At 50.1% G+C, this 17,349-nt stretch overlaps 1 long non-coding RNA gene across 1 annotated transcript in view; it reads left to right on the forward strand.

Annotated features, from left to right (window-relative positions):
• The window catches only part of LOC149982155 (uncharacterized), a 472,901-nt gene that overhangs the window by 136,392 nt on the left and 319,160 nt on the right, over positions 1–17,349 (forward strand). The window lies entirely within an intron of this gene.

Consider the following 17,349-nt stretch of genomic DNA (forward strand, 5'->3'; position numbering starts at 1 on the left):
TAGACCGAAACTCACTGAAACTCTAGCTGAAACTCTAGCTTAAACTTAATGGGGATTCTTTTGTTATGTAATTTAGATTGACACACTGGTGTATCAATCGACTCTAGTGGGTTAAACTATATGCCCATAGAGGACATTAACACTGCCTGACTCTACACTAAATAGTAGCTGAAAGAGTTCAATGCAATGCAATGATAAAACAGACTGGTTGAGGGGAGGACGAGAGACAGAATGTTGGCAATGATTTGGAGGGAAATCCAGACAGGGACAGAGAAAGAGAATTAGTCCAAATTAAAGCTCAGATGCCTGCCAAAAAGTACAATTATGAGCTCTAATCTGATAATCAGGGCAAACAAACACACACACCCAACACACACAGAACACACACACAGAACGCACACACAGAACACACACACAGAGAACACACACACACAGAGAACACACACACAGAGAACACACACACACAGAGAACACACACACACAGAGAACACACACACAGAAAACACACACACAGAAAACACACACACAGAACACACACTCGGAACACACACACCGAACACACACACCGAACACACACACCGAACACACACACCGAACACACACACACACACACACACCCAACATATACAGAACACACACACACACACCCAACACACACAGAACACACACACACACACACAGAACACACACACACAGAACACACACACACAGAACACACACACAGAGAACACACACACAGAGAACACACACACAGAACACACACTCGGAACACACACTCGGAACACACACACACACCCAACATATACAGAACACACACACAGAACAGACACACACACACACACACACACACACACACAGAACACACACACCGAATACACACCGAACACACACACACACCCAGCATATACAGAACACACACACACACTCAGAACACACACACAGCACACACACAGAACACATACACAAACAGACAACAGCAGACATACGATAACTCCCGTTTTAAAGCCTACTCACTTGAGTCCAATTTATTTCTAGGACAAGAACTACTTGAAAAACGCTAAAATTTAATAACACAGCACAGTATTTTATATGTATGCTAATTATGTTTTTAATGAATGCCCTTCTAATATATTCATCTCCTCCAGCAACTAGAATCTGGTACCATCACTACGATGGTATAACAATGCCTTCAGTGCACCACTGTTGGGCTCCAGTTCGTGTGAGGACAGACTGGTGTAGAAGAGCTGGCCGGCTGTAGCTTCATCCCCAGAACATCCCAGTATGTGTCTGTGAACCCACTACCACTCACAAAAGGTCAGCAGAGTCTGGCGTGCACTACTCTACCGCTGCTGATCAACACCTTGGCATTGTAAATGCATTGGTTCATTTAAATAGTTACATGGGGTTGCCTGTAGGCTATACTGTACATCTTCATGGGGTTGCCTGTAGGCTATACTGTACATCTTCATGGGGTTGCCTGTAGGCTATACTGTACATCTTCATGGGGTTGCCTGTAGGCTATACTGTACATCTTCATGGGGTTGCCTGTAGGCTATACTGTACATCTTCATGGGGTTGCCTGTAGGCTATACTGTACATCTTCATGGGGTTGCCTGTAGGCTATACTGTACATCTTCATGGGGTTGCCTATACTGTACATCTTCATGGGGTTGCCTGTAGGCTATACTGTACATCTTCATGGGGTTGCCTGTAGGCTATACTGTACATCTTCATGGGGTTGCCTGTAGGCTATACTGTACATCTTCATGGGGTTGCCTGTAGGCTATACTGTACATCTTCATGGGGGTGCCTGTAGGCTATACTGTACATCTTCATGGGGTTGCCTGTAGGCTATACTGTACATCTTCATGGGGTTGCCTATTGGCTATACTGTACATCTTCATGGGGTTGCCTGTAGGCTATACTGTACATCTTCATGGGGTTGCCTGTAGGCTATACTGTACATCTTCATGGGGTTGCCTGTAGGCTATACTGTACATCTTCATGGGGGTGCCTGTAGGCTATACTGTACATCTTCATGGGGTTGCCTGTAGGCTATACTGTACATCTTCATGGGGTTGCCTGTAGGCTATACTGTACATCTTCATGGGGGTGCCTGTAGGCTATACTGTACATCTTCATGGGGTTGCCTGTAGGCTATACTGTACATCTTCATGGGGTTGCCTGTAGGCTATACTGTACATCTTCATGGGGGTGCCTGTAGGCTATACTGTACATCTTCATGGGGTTGCCTGTAGGCTATACTGTACATCTTCATGGGGGTGCCTGTAGGCTATACTGTACATCTTCATGGGGTTGCCTGTAGGCTATACTGTACATCTTCATGGGGGTGCCTGTAGGCTATACTGTACATCTTCATGGGGTTGCCTGTAGGCTATACTGTACATCTTCATGGGGGTGCCTGTAGGCTATACTGTACATCTTCATGGGGTTGCCTGTAGGCTATACTGTACATCTTCATGGGGGTGCCTGTAGGCTATACTGTACATCTTCATGGGGTTGCCTGTAGGCTATACTGTACATCTTCATGGGGTTGCCTATACTGTACATCTTCATGGGGTGCCTGTAAGCTATACTGTACATCTTCATGGGGTTGCCTATAGGCTATACTGTACATCTTCATGGGTTGCCTGTAGGCTATACTGTACATTCTCATGGGGTTGCCTGTAGGCTATACTGTACATCTTCATGGGGGTGCCTGTAGGCTATACTGTACATCTTCATGGGGTTGCCTGTAGGCTATACTGTACATCTTCATGGGGGTGCCTGTAGGCTATACTGTACATCTTCATGGGGTTGCCTGTAGGCTATACTGTACATCTTCATGGGGGTGCCTGTAGGCTATACTGTACATCTTCATGGGGGTGCCTGTAGGCTATACTGTACATCTTCATGGGGTTGCCTGTAGGCTATACTGTACATCTTCATGGGGTTGCCTGTAGGCTATACTGTACATCTTCATGGGGTTGCCTATACTGTACATCTTCATGGGGTTGCCTGTAGGCTATACTGTACATCTTCATGGGGGTGCCTGTAGGCTATACTGTACATCTTCATGGGGTTGCCTATAGGCTATACTGTACATCTTCATGGGGTTGCCTATAGGCTATACTGTACATCTTCATGGGGTTGCCTGTAGGCTATACTGTACATCTTCATGGGGTTGCCTGTAGGCTATACTGTACATCTTCATGGGGTTGCCTGTAGGCTATACTGTACATCTTCATGGGGTTGCCTGTAGGCTATACTGTACATCTTCATGGGGTTGCCTGTGTGCTATACTGTACATCTTCATGGGGTTGCCTGTAGGCTATACCGTACATCTTCTTGAGTAGAGGTTTGGATTGCACACAGACTAACTTACATAACATGACCAAAAGTATGTGGACACCTGCTTGGCCTACATCTCATTCCAAAATGATGGACATTAATATGGAGTTGGTCCCCTCTTTTCTGTTATAACAGCAACCACTCTTCTGCGAAGACTTTCCACTAGATATTGGAACATTGCTGCGGGGACTTGCTTCCATTCAGCCACAAGAGTATTAGTGAGGTCAGGCACTGATGTTGGGCGATTAGGCCTGGCTCGCAGTCAGCGTTCCAATTCATCCCAATGGTGTTCGATGGGGTTGAGGTCAGGGCTCTGTGCAGGCCAGTCAAGTTCTTCCACACCGATCTCGACAAACCATTTCTGTATGGACCTCGCTTTATGCACAGGGGCACTGTCATGCTGAAACAGGAAATGGTCTTCCCCAAACTGTTGCCACAAAGTTGGAAGCACAAAATCATCTAGAATGTCATGGTATGCTGCAGCTTTAAGATTTCCCTTCACTGGAACTAAGGGGCCTAGTCCAAACCATGAAAAACAGCCCCAGACCATTATTCCTCCTCCACCAAACTTTACAGTTGGCACTATGCATTGGGGCAGGTAGCGTTCTCCGGCCTCCGCCAAACCCAGATTATTCCGTTGGACTGCCAGATGGTGAAGAGTGATTCATCACTCCAGAGAGCGCGTTTCCACTGCTCCAGAGTCCAAAGGCGGCGAGTTTTACACCACTCCAGCCGACACTTGGAATTGCACATGGTGCTCTTAGGCTTGTGTGCGGCTGCTCGGCCATGGAAACCCATTTCATGAAGCTCAGACGTTGCTTCCAGAGGCAGTTTGGAACTCGGTAGTGAGTGTTGCAAGTGAGGACAGTTTGTCAATGGAGATTGCATGGCTGTGTGCTCAATTTTATATACCTGTCACCAACGGTTGTAGCTAAAATAGTCACAGTGAGTAATTTGAAGGGGTGTCCACATACTTTTGTATATATTGTGTATATGACCACTATCTCAAAACCACTATCTGCCAAGAAGTAACTATGGCTACCTTTTCCTCCATTTTGTGTCCAAACAGTACTGACCTGAGCCAAGATGGCAGCCATCTGACCTGTGGAACTGGCCACGCCCTGCTTCCCCGCGCCCTGTGATGCTGGATGTCCAACAAGAAACATATCCTGGGAAAGATCATTCATAAACAAAACTCCGTCAATACAACACTATCAATACAACACTAACGATACAACACTAACTGTACAACACTAACGATACAACACTAACAACGATACAACACTAACTGTACAACTCTAACTATACAACACTAACGATACAACACTAAAGATACAACACTAACGATACAACACTAACGATACAACACTAACGATACAACACTAACGATACAACACTAACGGTACAACACTAACGGTACAACACTAACTGTACAACACTAACTGTACAACACTAACTGTACAACACTAACGGTACAACACTAACTGTACAACACTAACTGTACAACACTAACGATACAACACTAACGATACAACACTAACGGTACAACACTAACGGTACAACACTAACTGTACAACACTAACGGTACAACACTAACGGTACAACACTAACGGTACAACACTAACGATACAACACTAACGATACAACACTAACGATACAACACTAACTATACAACACTAACGATACAACACTAACGATACAACACTAACGATACAACACTAACGATACAACACTAACGATACAACACTAACGATGCAACTCTAACGATACAACTCTAACGATACAACACTAACGATACAACACTAACGATACAACACTAACTATACAACACTAACTATACAACACTAACGATACAACACTAACGATACAACACTAACGATACAACTCTAACAATACAACACTAACTATACAACACTAACTATACAACACTAACGATACAACACTAACTATACAACACTAACGATACAACACTAACGGTACAACACTAACTGTACAACACTAACGGTACAACACTAACTGTACAACACTAACGATACAACACTAACGATACAACACTAACGATACAACACTAACGATACAACACTAACGATACAACTCTAACAATACAACTCTAACAATACAACTCTAACAATACAACTCTAACGATACAACACTAACGATACAACACTAACGATACAACGCTAACAATACAAGATAACAGCAGCAGCAACTTGGTTTTATAATACTATCTGAGAGTTAAATGTGATTGATTAGGGTTTAGAAGTGTGGAGACGGACTGTGTTGTTTATTTGTTGCTCAGTTTATTCAGAAGTTTGGCAGTGCGTGTGGTGAAACCTTAGTTGGCTGTTTGAGGATGTAGGAGGTGTGTGTGTGTGGTGGGGGTGGCGGTGAGTGGGTGTCACCAGGCAGATTAAAGGTGTGGGTGAAACCTTTAGTTGGGCTGTTTGAGGATGTAGGAGGTGTGTGTGTGTGGTGGGGGTGGCGGTGAGTGGGTGTCACCAGGCAGATTAAAGGTGTGGGTGAAACCTTTAGTTGGGCTGTTTTAGGATGTAGGTGTGTGTGTGTGTGGTGGGGGTGGCGGTGAGTGGGTGTCACCAGGCAGATTAAAGGTGTGGGTGAAACCTTTAGTTGGGCTGTTTGAGGATGTAGGTGTGTGTGTGTGGTGGGGGTGGCGGTGAGTGGGTGTCACCAGGCAGATTAAAGGTGTGGGTGAAACCTTTAGTTGGGCTGTTTGAGGATGTAGGTGTGTGTGTGTGGTGGGGGTGGCGGTGAGTGGGTGTCACCAGGCAGATTAAAGGTGTGGGTGAAACCTTTAGTTGGGCTGTTTGAGGATGTAGGTGTGTGTGTGTGGTGGGGGTGGCGGTGAGTGGGTGTCACCAGGCAGATTAAAGGTGTGGGTGAAACCTTTAGTTGGGCTGTTTGAGGATGTAGGAGGTGTGTGTGTGTGGTGGGGGTGGCGGTGAGTGGGTGTCACCAGGCAGATTAAAGGTGTGGGTGAAACCTTTAGTTGGGCTGTTTGAGGATGTAGGAGGTGTGTGTGTGGTGGGGGTGGCGGTGAGTGGGTGTCACCAGGCAGATTAAAGGTGTGGGTGAAACCTTTAGTTGGGCTGTTTGAGGATGTAGGAGGTGTGTGTGTGTGGTGGGGGTGGCGGTGAGTGGGTGTCACCAGGCAGATTAAAGGTGTGGGTGAAACCTTTAGTTGGGCTGTTTGAGGATGTAGGTGTGTGTGTGGTGGGGGTGGCGGTGAGTGGGTGTCACCAGGCAGATTAAAGGTGTGGGTGAAACCTTTAGTTGGGCTGTTTGAGGATGTAGGTGTGTGTGTGTGGTGGGGGTGGCGGTGAGTGGGTGTCACCAGGCAGATTAAAGGTGTGGGTGAAACCTTTAGTTGGGCTGTTTGAGGATGTAGGAGGTGTGTGTGTGTGGTGGGGGTGGCGGTGAGTGGGTGTCACCAGGCAGATTAAAGGTGTGGGTGAAACCTTTAGTTGGGCTGTTTGAGGATGTAGGTGTGTGTGTGTGGTGGGGGTGGCGGTGAGTGGGTGTCACCAGGCAGATTAAAGGTGTGGGTGAAACCTTTAGTTGGGCTGTTTGAGGATGTAGGTGTGTGTGTGTGGTGGGGGTGGCGGTGAGTGGGTGTCACCAGGCAGATTAAAGGTGTGGGTGAAACCTTTAGTTGGGCTGTTTGAGGATGTAGGTGTGTGTGTGTGGTGGGGGTGGCGGTGAGTGGGTGTCACCAGGCAGATTAAAGGTGTGGGTGAAACCTTTAGTTGGGCTGTTTGAGGATGTAGGAGGTGTGTGTGTGTGGTGGGGGTGGCGGTGAGTGGGTGTCACCAGGCAGATTAAAGGTGTGGGTGAAACCTTTAGTTGGGCTGTTTGAGGATGTAGGAGGTGTGTGTGTGGTGGGGGTGGCGGTGAGTGGGTGTCACCAGGCAGATTAAAGGTGTGGGTGAAACCTTTAGTTGGGCTGTTTGAGGATGTAGGAGGTGTGTGTGTGTGGTGGGGGTGGCGGTGAGTGGGTGTCACCAGGCAGATTAAAGGTGTGGGTGAAACCTTTAGTTGGGCTGTTTGAGGATGTAGGTGTGTGTGTGTGGTGGGGGTGGCGGTGAGTGGGTGTCACCAGGCAGATTAAAGGTGTGGGTGAAACCTTTAGTTGGGCTGTTTGAGGATGTAGGTGTGTGTGTGTGGTGGGGGTGGCGGTGAGTGGGTGTCACCAGGCAGATTAAAGGTGTGGGTGAAACCTTTAGTTGGGCTGTTTGAGGATGTAGGAGGTGTGTGTGTGTGGTGGGGGTGGCGGTGAGTGGGTGTCACCAGGCAGATTAAAGGTGTGGGTGAAACCTTTAGTTGGGCTGTTTGAGGATGTAGGTGTGTGTGTGTGGTGGGGGTGGCGGTGAGTGGGTGTCACCAGGCAGATTAAAGGTGTGGGTGAAACCTTTAGTTGGGCTGTTTGAGGATGTAGGTGTGTGTGTGTGTGGTGGGGGTGGCGGTGAGTGGGTGTCACCAGGCAGATTAAAGGTGTGGGTGAAACCTTTAGTTGGGCTGTTTGAGGATGTAGGTGTGTGTGTGTGGTGGGGGTGGCGGTGAGTGGGTGTCACCAGGCAGATTAAAGGTGTGGGTGAAACCTTTAGTTGGGCTGTTTGAGGATGTAGGTGTGTGTGTGTGGTGGGGGTGGCGGTGAGTGGGTGTCACCAGGCAGATTAAAGGTGTGGGTGAAACCTTTAGTTGGGCTGTTTGAGGATGTAGGAGGTGTGTGTGTGTGGTGGGGGTGGCGGTGAGTGGGTGTCACCTGGCAGATTAAAGGTGTGGGTGAAACCTTTAGTTGGGCTGTTTGAGGATGTAGGAGGTGTGTGTGTGTGGTGGGGGTGGCGGTGAGTGGGTGTCACCAGGCAGATTAAAGGTGTGGGTGAAACCTTTAGTTGGGCTGTTTGAGGATGTAGGTGTATGCAGCACTACATACGTTTTCTACCGACCGATAGGAAAGAAAGAGGATGTTTAAATGTGTCCGTACTCTCTGGGGGAAACCCGGTGACAAAGCCTAAAAATGTTTCCCTAAAGTTCGACTGACGTCAGAGTGAGAAGAGCGAGCGGTGGCTTGAAATGATCTCTGCCCCAGATTTAGATTGTATGAGGAATGAAGAGATGAACGGGGGAAGCACAGAGACCTCATTAGTAGTAGTTGTGTAAATGCAGAGACAACATTGTTCCAGAGTTGAGAGCTGGATCACTGGCTTGGTAATGAATCTAATAAAGGCCTATAGATAGATACATCAGGCTCAATCAATGCTAGAATACTAAAGACAGGCTCAATAGGGCTGTCCACAGGGCTGTCTACAGGGCTCTCTACCGGGCTCTCTACAGGGCTGTCCACAGGGCTGTCTACGGGGCTGTCCACAGGGCTGTCTACAGGGCTGTCCACAGGGCTGTCTACAGGGCTCTCTACAGGGCCGTCTACAGGGCTCTTACAGGGCTCTCTACAGGGCTCTCTACAGGGCTCTCTACAGGGCCGTCTACAGGGCCGTCTACAGGGCCGTCTACAGGACCGTCTACAGGGCTGTCCACAGGGCTCTCTACAGGGCTCTCTACAGGGCCGTCTACAGGGCCGTCTACAGGGCTCTCTACAGGGCCGTCTACAGGGCTGTCTACAGGGCTCTCTACAGGGCCGTCTACAGGGCTCTCTACAGGGCCGTCTACAGGGCTCTCTACAGGGCCGTCTACAGGGCTCTCTACGGGGCTCTCTATAGGGCCGTCTACAGGGCTCTCTACAGGGCTCTCTATAGGGCCGTCTACAGGGCTCTCTATAGGGCTGTCTACAGGGCCGTCTACAGGGCTCTCTATAGGGCCGTCTACAGGGCTCTCTATAGGGCCGTCTACAGGGCTCTCTGAGCATGACATGAGACTTTCCTCAACAATATGAGATGAAAGAGAGAATGGGGTGAGAGGGTAAATGAACGACAGAAAGAGAGAGTGGGGTGAGAGGGTAAATGAAAGACAGAAAGAGAGAATGGGGTGAGAGGGTAAATGAAAGACAGAAAGAGAGAATGGGGTGAGAGGGTAAATGAACGACAGAAAGAGAGAATGGGGTGAGAGGGTAAATGAAAGACAGCAGCTAGTTTCAATGATTGTTTGAAGAGGATAACAAAACTAACAGAGAGAGGAGGTGTGTGTACCTGTGGGTTCTGTTTTGAGGATGAAGGCAAATGTGTGTGTGTGTGTGTGTGTGTGCGTGCGTGCGTATTCGCGTGGAGAGAGGACATGAGAGAGGACATGAGAGAGGACAGGAGAGAGGACAGGAGAGAGGACATGAGAGAGGACATGAGAGAGGACAGGAGAGAGGACATGAGAGAGGACATGAGAGAGGACATGAGAGAGGACATGAGAGAGGACAGGAGAGAGGAAAGGAGAGAGGACAGGAGAGAGGACATGATAGAGGACATGATAGAGGACATGAGAGAGGACAGTAGAGAGGATATGAGAGAGGACAGGAGAGAGGACAGGAGAGAGGACAGGAGAGAGGACAGGACAGAGAACATGAGAGAGGACAGGAGAGAGACCATGAGAGAGGACAGGAGAGAGGACAGGAGAGAGGACAGTAGAGAGGATAGGAGAGAGGACAGGAGAGAGGACAGGAGAGAGGACAGGAGAGAGAACAGGAGAAAGGATATGAGAGAGGACAGGAGAAAGGAGAGAGGACAGGAGAGAGGATATGATAGAGGACATGAGAGAGGACAGTAGAGAGGATATGAGAGAGGACAGGAGAGAGGACAGGAGAGAGGACAGGAGAGAGGATAGGCGAGAGGATAGGCGAGAGGACAGGAGAGAGGATAGGAGAGAGGACAGGAGAGAGGACAGGAGAGAGGACAGGAGAGAGGATAGGAGAGAGGACAGGAGAGAGGACATGAGAGAGGACAGGAGTGAGGACATGAGAGAGGACAGGAGAGAGAACATGAGAGTGTTATGGTGAGTGAATGAGGACCCAAAAGCGAACTAACTTAAACAGAGCTTCTTTAATAACCAAACATAGGTAGGCTCAGATAGACTGGCAGATTCCGACAGGACAGGACAAGGTTACAGCAAACATGACGATAGTCTGGCTCAGGCATGAAACACAACAAACAAGAATCCGACAAGGACAGGAACAGAAACAGAGAGAGATATAGGGACCTAATCAGAGGGAAAAAGGGAACAGGTGGGAAACGGGGTGAATGGGTAGTTAGAGGAGACAAGGAACAGCTGGGGGAAAGCGGGGGAGAAAAGGTAACCTAACAACGACCAGCAGAGGGAGACAGGGTGAAGGGAAAGGACAGAGACAAGACACAACATGACAGTACATGACAGTACCCCCCCACTCACCGAGCGCCTCCTGGCGCACTCGAGGAGGAAACCTGGCGGCAACGGAGGAAATCCTCGATCAGCGCACGGTCCAGCACGTCCCGAGAGGGAACCCAACTCCTCTCCTCAGGACCGTACCCCTCCCAATCTACGAGGTACTGGTGACCACGGCCCCGAGGACGCATGTCCAAAATTCTACGGACCCTGTAGATGGGTGCGCCCTCGACAAGGATGGGGGGGGGGGGGGGGAAGACGAGCGGGGGCGCGAAGGACGGGCTTGATGCAGGAGACATGGAAGACCGGGTGGACGCGACGAAGGTATCGCGGAAGAAGAAGTCGAACTGCGACAGGATTAATGACCCGAGAAATACGGAACGGACCAATGAACCGCGGGGTCAACTTGCGAGAAGCCGTCTTAAGGGGAAGGTTCTGAGTGGAGAGCCAAACTCTCTGACCGCGACAATATCTAGGACTCTTAGTTCTACGCTTATTAGCAGCCCTCACAGTCTGCGTCCTATAACAGCAAAGTGCAGACCTGACCCTCTTCCAGGTGCGCTCGCAACGTTGGACAAAAGCCTGAGCGGAGGGGACGCTGGACTCGGCGAACTGAGATGAGAACAGCGGAGGCTGGTACCCGAGGCTACTCTGAAAAGGAGATAGCCCGGTCGCAGACGAAGGAAGCGAGTTGTGGGCGTATTCTGCCCAGGGGAGCTGTTCTGACCAAGACGCAGGGTTACGAAAAGAAAGACTGCGTAAGATGCGACCAATAGTCTGATTGGCCCGTTCTGCTTGACCGTTAGACTGGGGGTGAAAGCCGGAAGAGAGACTGACGGAAGCCCCAATCAAACGGCAAAACTCCCTCCAAAATTGAGACGTGAATTGCGGACCTCTGTCCGAAACGACGTCTGACGGAAGGCCATGAATTCTGAAAACATTCTCGATGATGATTTGTGCCGTCTCTTTAGCAGAAGGAAGCTTAGCAAGGGGAATGAAATGAGCCGCCTTAGAGAACCTATCGACAACCGTAAGAATAACAGTCTTCCCCGCTGACGAAGGCAGTCCGGTGACAAAATCTAAGGCGATGTGAGACCACGGTCGAGAGGGAATAGGAAGCGGCCTGAGACGGCCGGCAGGAGGAGAGTTACCGGACTTAGTCTGCGCGCAGACCGAACAAGCAGCCACGAAACGACGCGTGTCAAGCTCCCGGGTGGGCCACCAAAAACGCTGGCGAATGGAAGCAAGCGTACCCCGAACGCCAGGGTGGCCGGCTAACTTGGCAGAGTGAGCCCACTGAAGAACGGCCAGACGAGTAGGAACGGGAACGAAAAGAAGGTTCCTAGGACAAGCGCGCGGCGACGGAGTGTGAGTGAGCGCTTGTTTTACCTGCCTCTCAATTCCCCAGACAGTCAACCCGACAACACGCCCCTCAGGGAGAATCCCCTCGGGGTCAGTGGAGGCTACTGAAGAACTGAAGAGACGAGACAAAGCATCAGGCTTGGTGTTCTTAGAGCCCGGACGATAAGAAATCACGAACTCGAAACGAGCGAAAAACAGCGCCCAACGCGCCTGACGCGCATTAAGTCGTTTGGCAGAACGGATGTACTCAAGGTTCCTATGGTCAGTCCAAACGACAAAAGGAACGGTCGCCCCCTCCAACCACTGTCGCCATTCGCCTAGGGCTAACCGGATGGCGAGCAGTTCGCGGTTACCCACATCATAGTTACGTTCCGACGGCGACAGGCGATGAGAAAAATACGCGCATGGGTGGACCTTGTCGTCAGAGAGGGAGCGCTGAGAAAGGATGGCTCCCACGCCCACCTCTGACGCGTCAACCTCGACAACGAACTGTCTAGAGACGTCAGGTGTAACAAGGATAGGAGCGGATGTAAAACGATTCTTGAGGAGATCAAAAGCTCCCTGGGCGGAAACGGACCACTTAAAGCACGTCTTGACAGAAGTAAGGGCTGTGAGAGGAGCTGCCACCTGACCGAAATTACGGATGAAACGACGATAGAAGTTCGCGAAGCCGAGAAAGCGCTGCAGCTCGAAGCGTGACTTAGGGACGGGCCAATCAATGACAGCTTGGACCTTAGCGGGATCCATCTTAATGCCTTCAGCGGAAATAACAGAACCGAGAAATGTGACGGAGGAGGCATGAAAAGTGCACTTCTCAGCCTTCACAAAAAGACAATTCTCTAAAAGGCGCTGGAGGACACGTCGAACGTGCTGAACATGAATCTGGAGTGACGGTGAAAAAAATCAGGATATCGTCAAGGTAAACGAAAACAAAGATGTTCAGCATGTCTCTCAGGACATCATTGACTAATGCCTGAAAGACAGCTGGAGCGTTAGCGAGGCCGAAAGGAAGAACCCGGTATTCAAAGTGCCCTAACGGAGTGTTAAACGCCGTCTTCCACTCGTCCCCCTCCCTGATGCGCACGAGATGGTAAGCGTTACGAAGGTCCAACTTAGTGAAAAACCTGGCTCCCTGCAGGATCTCGAAGGCTGAAGACATAAGAGGAAGCGGATAACGATTCTTCACTGTTATGTCATTCAGCCCTCGATAATCTATGCAGGGGCGCAGAGACCCGTCCTTCTTCTTGACAAAAAAAAACCCCGCTCCGGCGGGAGAGGAGGAGGGGACTATGGTACCGGCGTCAAGAGCTACAGACAAATAATCTTCGAGAGCCTTACGTTCGGGAGCCGACAGAGAGTATAGTCTACCCCGGGGGGGGGGGTGGTTCCCGGAAGGAGATCAATACTACAATCATACGACCGGTGTGGAGGAAGAGAGGTGGCCCTGGACCGACTGAACACCGTGCGCAGATCGTGATATTCCTCCGGCACCCCTGTCAAATCACCAGGCTCCTCCTGTGAAGAAGAGACAGAGGAAACAGGAGGGATAGCAGACATTAAACATTTCACATGACAAGAGACGTTCCAGGAGAGGATAGAATTACTAGACCAATTAATGGAAGGATTATGACAAACTAGCCAGGGATGGCCCAAAACAACAGGTGTAAAAGGTGAACGAAAAATTAAAAAAGAAATGGTTTCACTATGATTACCAGAAACAGTGAGGGTTAAAGGTAGCGTCTCACGCTGAATCCTGGGGAGAGGACTACCATCCAGAGCGAACAAGGCCGTGGGCTCCTTTAACTGTCTGAGAGGAATGTCATGTTCCCGAGCCCAGGTCTCGTCCATAAAACAGCCCTCCGCCCCAGAGTCTATTAAGGCACTGCAGGAAGCTGACGAACCGGTCCAGCGTAGATGGACCGACAAGGTAGTGCAGGATCTTGAAGGAGAGACAGGAGTAGTAGCGCTCACCAGTAGCCCTCCGCTTACTGACGAGCTCTGGCCTTTTACTGGACATGAAGTGACAAAATGACCAGCGGAACCGCAATAGAGACAGAGGCGGTTGGTGATTCTCCGTTCCCTCTCCTTAGTCGAGATGCGGATACCTCCCAGCTGCATGGGCTCAGCACCCGAGCCGGCAGAGGAAGATGGTAGTGATGCGGAGAGGGAGGCGACGGAGAGCGCGAGCTCCTTTCCACGAGCTCGGTGACGAAGATCAACCCGTCGCTCAATGCGAATAGCGAGTTCAATCAAGGAATCCACGCTGGAAGGAACCTCCCGGGAGAGAATCTCATCCTTTACCTCTGCGCGGAAACCCTCCAGAAGACGAGCGAGCAAGGCCGGCTCGTTCCAGCCACTGGAGACAGCAAGAGTGCGAAACTCAATAGAGTAGTCTGTTATGGATCGATTGCCTTGACATAGGGAAGACAGGGCCCTGGAAGCCTCCTCCCCAAAAACAGATCGATCAAAAACCCGTATCATCTCCTCCTTAAAGTCTTGATACTGGTTAGTACACTCAGCCCTTGCCTCCCAGATTGCCGTGCCCCACTCACGAGCCCGTCCAATAAGGAGAGATATGACGTAGGCGACACGAGCAGTGCTCCTGGAGTAAGTGTTGGGCTGGAGAGAAAACACAATATCACACTGGGTGAGGAACGAGCGGCATTCAGTGGGCTCCCCAGAGTAACACGGCGGGTTATTGATTCTGGGCTCCGGAGATTCGAAAGCCCTGGAAGTGGCCGGTGGATCGAGGCGGAGATGGTGAACCTGTTCTGTGAGGTTGGAGACTTGGGTGGCCAGGGTCTCAACGGCATGTCGAGCAGCAGACACTTCCTGCTCGTGTCTGCCTAGCATCGCTCCCTGGATCCCGACGGCTGAGTGGAGAGGATCCGAAGTCGCTGGGTCCATTCTTGGTCGGATTCTTCTGTTATGGTGAGTGAATGAGGACCCAAAAGCGAACTAACTTAAACAGAGCTTCTTTAATAACCAAACATAGGTAGGCTCAGATAGACCGGCAGATTCCGACAGGACAGGACAAGGTTACAGCAAACATGACGATAGTCTGGCTCAGGCATGAAACACAACAAACAAGAATCCGACAAGGACAGGAACAGAAACAGAGAGAGATATAGGGACCTAATCAGAGGGAAAAAGGGAACAGGTGGGAAACGGGGCGAATGGGTATTTAGAGGAGATAAGGAACAGCTGGGGGAAAGTGGGGGAGAAAAGGTAACCTAACAACGACCAGCAGAGGGAGACAGGGTGAAGGGAAAGGACAGAGACAAGACACAACATGACAGTACATGACAGAGAGAGGACAGGGGAAAGGATATGAGAGAGGACAGGAGAGAGGACAGTTGGTGAGAATAATTGGGTGTATGTTACTAGTTGGAGGCTAGGACGATGTCTCCCTGTGATATGATCAGCTTCCCTGAGGGATTCTTGCTGTTGGTGGTGACATATCAAATCAAATCAAATGTATTTATATAGCCCTTCGTACATCAGCTGATATCTCAAAGTGCTGTACAGAAACCCAGCCTAAAACCCCAAACAGCAAGCAATGCAGGTGTAGAAGCACGGTGGCTAGGAAAAACTCCCTTGAAAGGCCAAAACCTAGGAAGAAACCTAGAGAGGAACCAGGCTATGAGGGGTGGCCAGTCCTCTTCTGGCTGTGCCGGGTGGAGACTATAACAGAACATGGCCAAGATGTTCAAATGTTCATAAATGACCAGCATGGTCAAATAATAATAATCACAGCACGCCAGGTGGTCTGGGGACAGCAAGGAGTCATCATGTCAGGTAGTCCTGGGGCATGGTCCTAGGGCTCAAGTCCTCCGAGAGAGAGAAAGAAAGAGAGAAAGAGAGAATTAGAGAGAGCATACTTAAATTCACTCAAGGCACCGGATAGGACAGGAGAAGTACTCCAGATATAACAAACTGACCCTAGCCCCCCGACACATAAACTACTGCAGCATAAATACTGGAGGCTGAGACAGGAGGGGTCAGGAGACACTGTGGCCCCATCCGATGACACCCCCGGACAGGGCCAAACAGGAAGGATATAACCCCACCCACTTTGCCAAAGCACAGCCCCCACACCACTAGAGGGATATCTTCAACCACCAACTTACCATCCTGAGTCAAGGCCGAGTATAGAGCTTAGATGCCCGTGGGCAGGTTGGCAAGGTTGTTGACTGGCAGCTGGCGGGTCGCCATCACTGGGAGGGGGGGGGGGGGGGAGAGAGAGAGAGAGGCGATAAAAGGGGGATAATGTTGTAGATAAAGTTGGGGAAAGGGAAAGAAAGAAAGTAGTGGAACTAAAGAGAGATAGAGCGAGCGAGAGAGACACCCACAACAGAGAAAATGCAGAAACATCTGTCAGGAGAGCTGTGAGGGAGCATGTGAATGAAACATCTGTCAGAAGAGCTGTGAGGGAGCATGTGAATGAAACATCTGTCAGAAGAGCTGTGGGGGAGCATGCGAATGAAACATCTGTCAGAAGAGCTGTGAGGGAGCATGCGAATGAAACATCTTTCAGAAGAGCTGTGAGGGAGCATGTGAATGAAACATCTGTCAGAAGAGCTGTGAGGGAGCATGTGAATGAAACATCTGTCAGAAGAGCTGTGAGGGAGCATGTGAATGAAACATCTGTCAGAAGAGCTTTGAGGGAGCATGCGAATGAAACATCTGTCAGAAGAGCTGTGAGGGAGCATGTGAATGAAACATCTGTCAGAAGAGCTGTGAGGGACCATGTGAATGAAACATCTGTCAGAAGAGCTGTGAGGGAGCATGCGAATGAAACATCTGTCAGAAGAGCTGTGAGGGAGCATGTGAATGAGCATTTGTGTGGATGGGTGCTTTTTAATGAGAGTTTGTGACAGTGGGCGTTTGCCAAGAGTGTTTCTTGGTATTTACGCGTCTCACCTCCACTCTTTCCTGTTCCCCCTGCGGCCCCAGTTGCCTTAACAATGACCTGCTGACCCACAATGCTATCGGCCGTCCCGCTGACAAAGGCCTTGGCAACGCCCTGGGCGACTACATGCCTCCCGCCCATCACCTTGAAGATCCAGAATCTGTCCGATGCTGATGGCCACAAGCTTCATCGCTGCCTGGAGGGCGGAGCCTACAGTGGTACCCAGAACCTGGAGGGCGGAGCCTAGAGGGATACCCAGCACCTGGAGGGCGGAGCCTACAGGGATACCCAGAACCTGGAGGGCAGAGCCTACAGGGATACCCAGCCCCTGGAGGGCGGAGCCTACAGGGGTACCCAGCACCTGGAGGGCAGAGCCTACAGGGATACCCAGCCCCTGGAGGGCGGAG

The sequence above is a fragment of the Oncorhynchus mykiss genome, chromosome 8 (assembly GCF_057628025.1).
Source record: "Oncorhynchus mykiss isolate SJ-2025 chromosome 8, ASM5762802v1, whole genome shotgun sequence".
Lineage (NCBI taxonomy): Eukaryota > Metazoa > Chordata > Actinopteri > Salmoniformes > Salmonidae > Oncorhynchus > Oncorhynchus mykiss.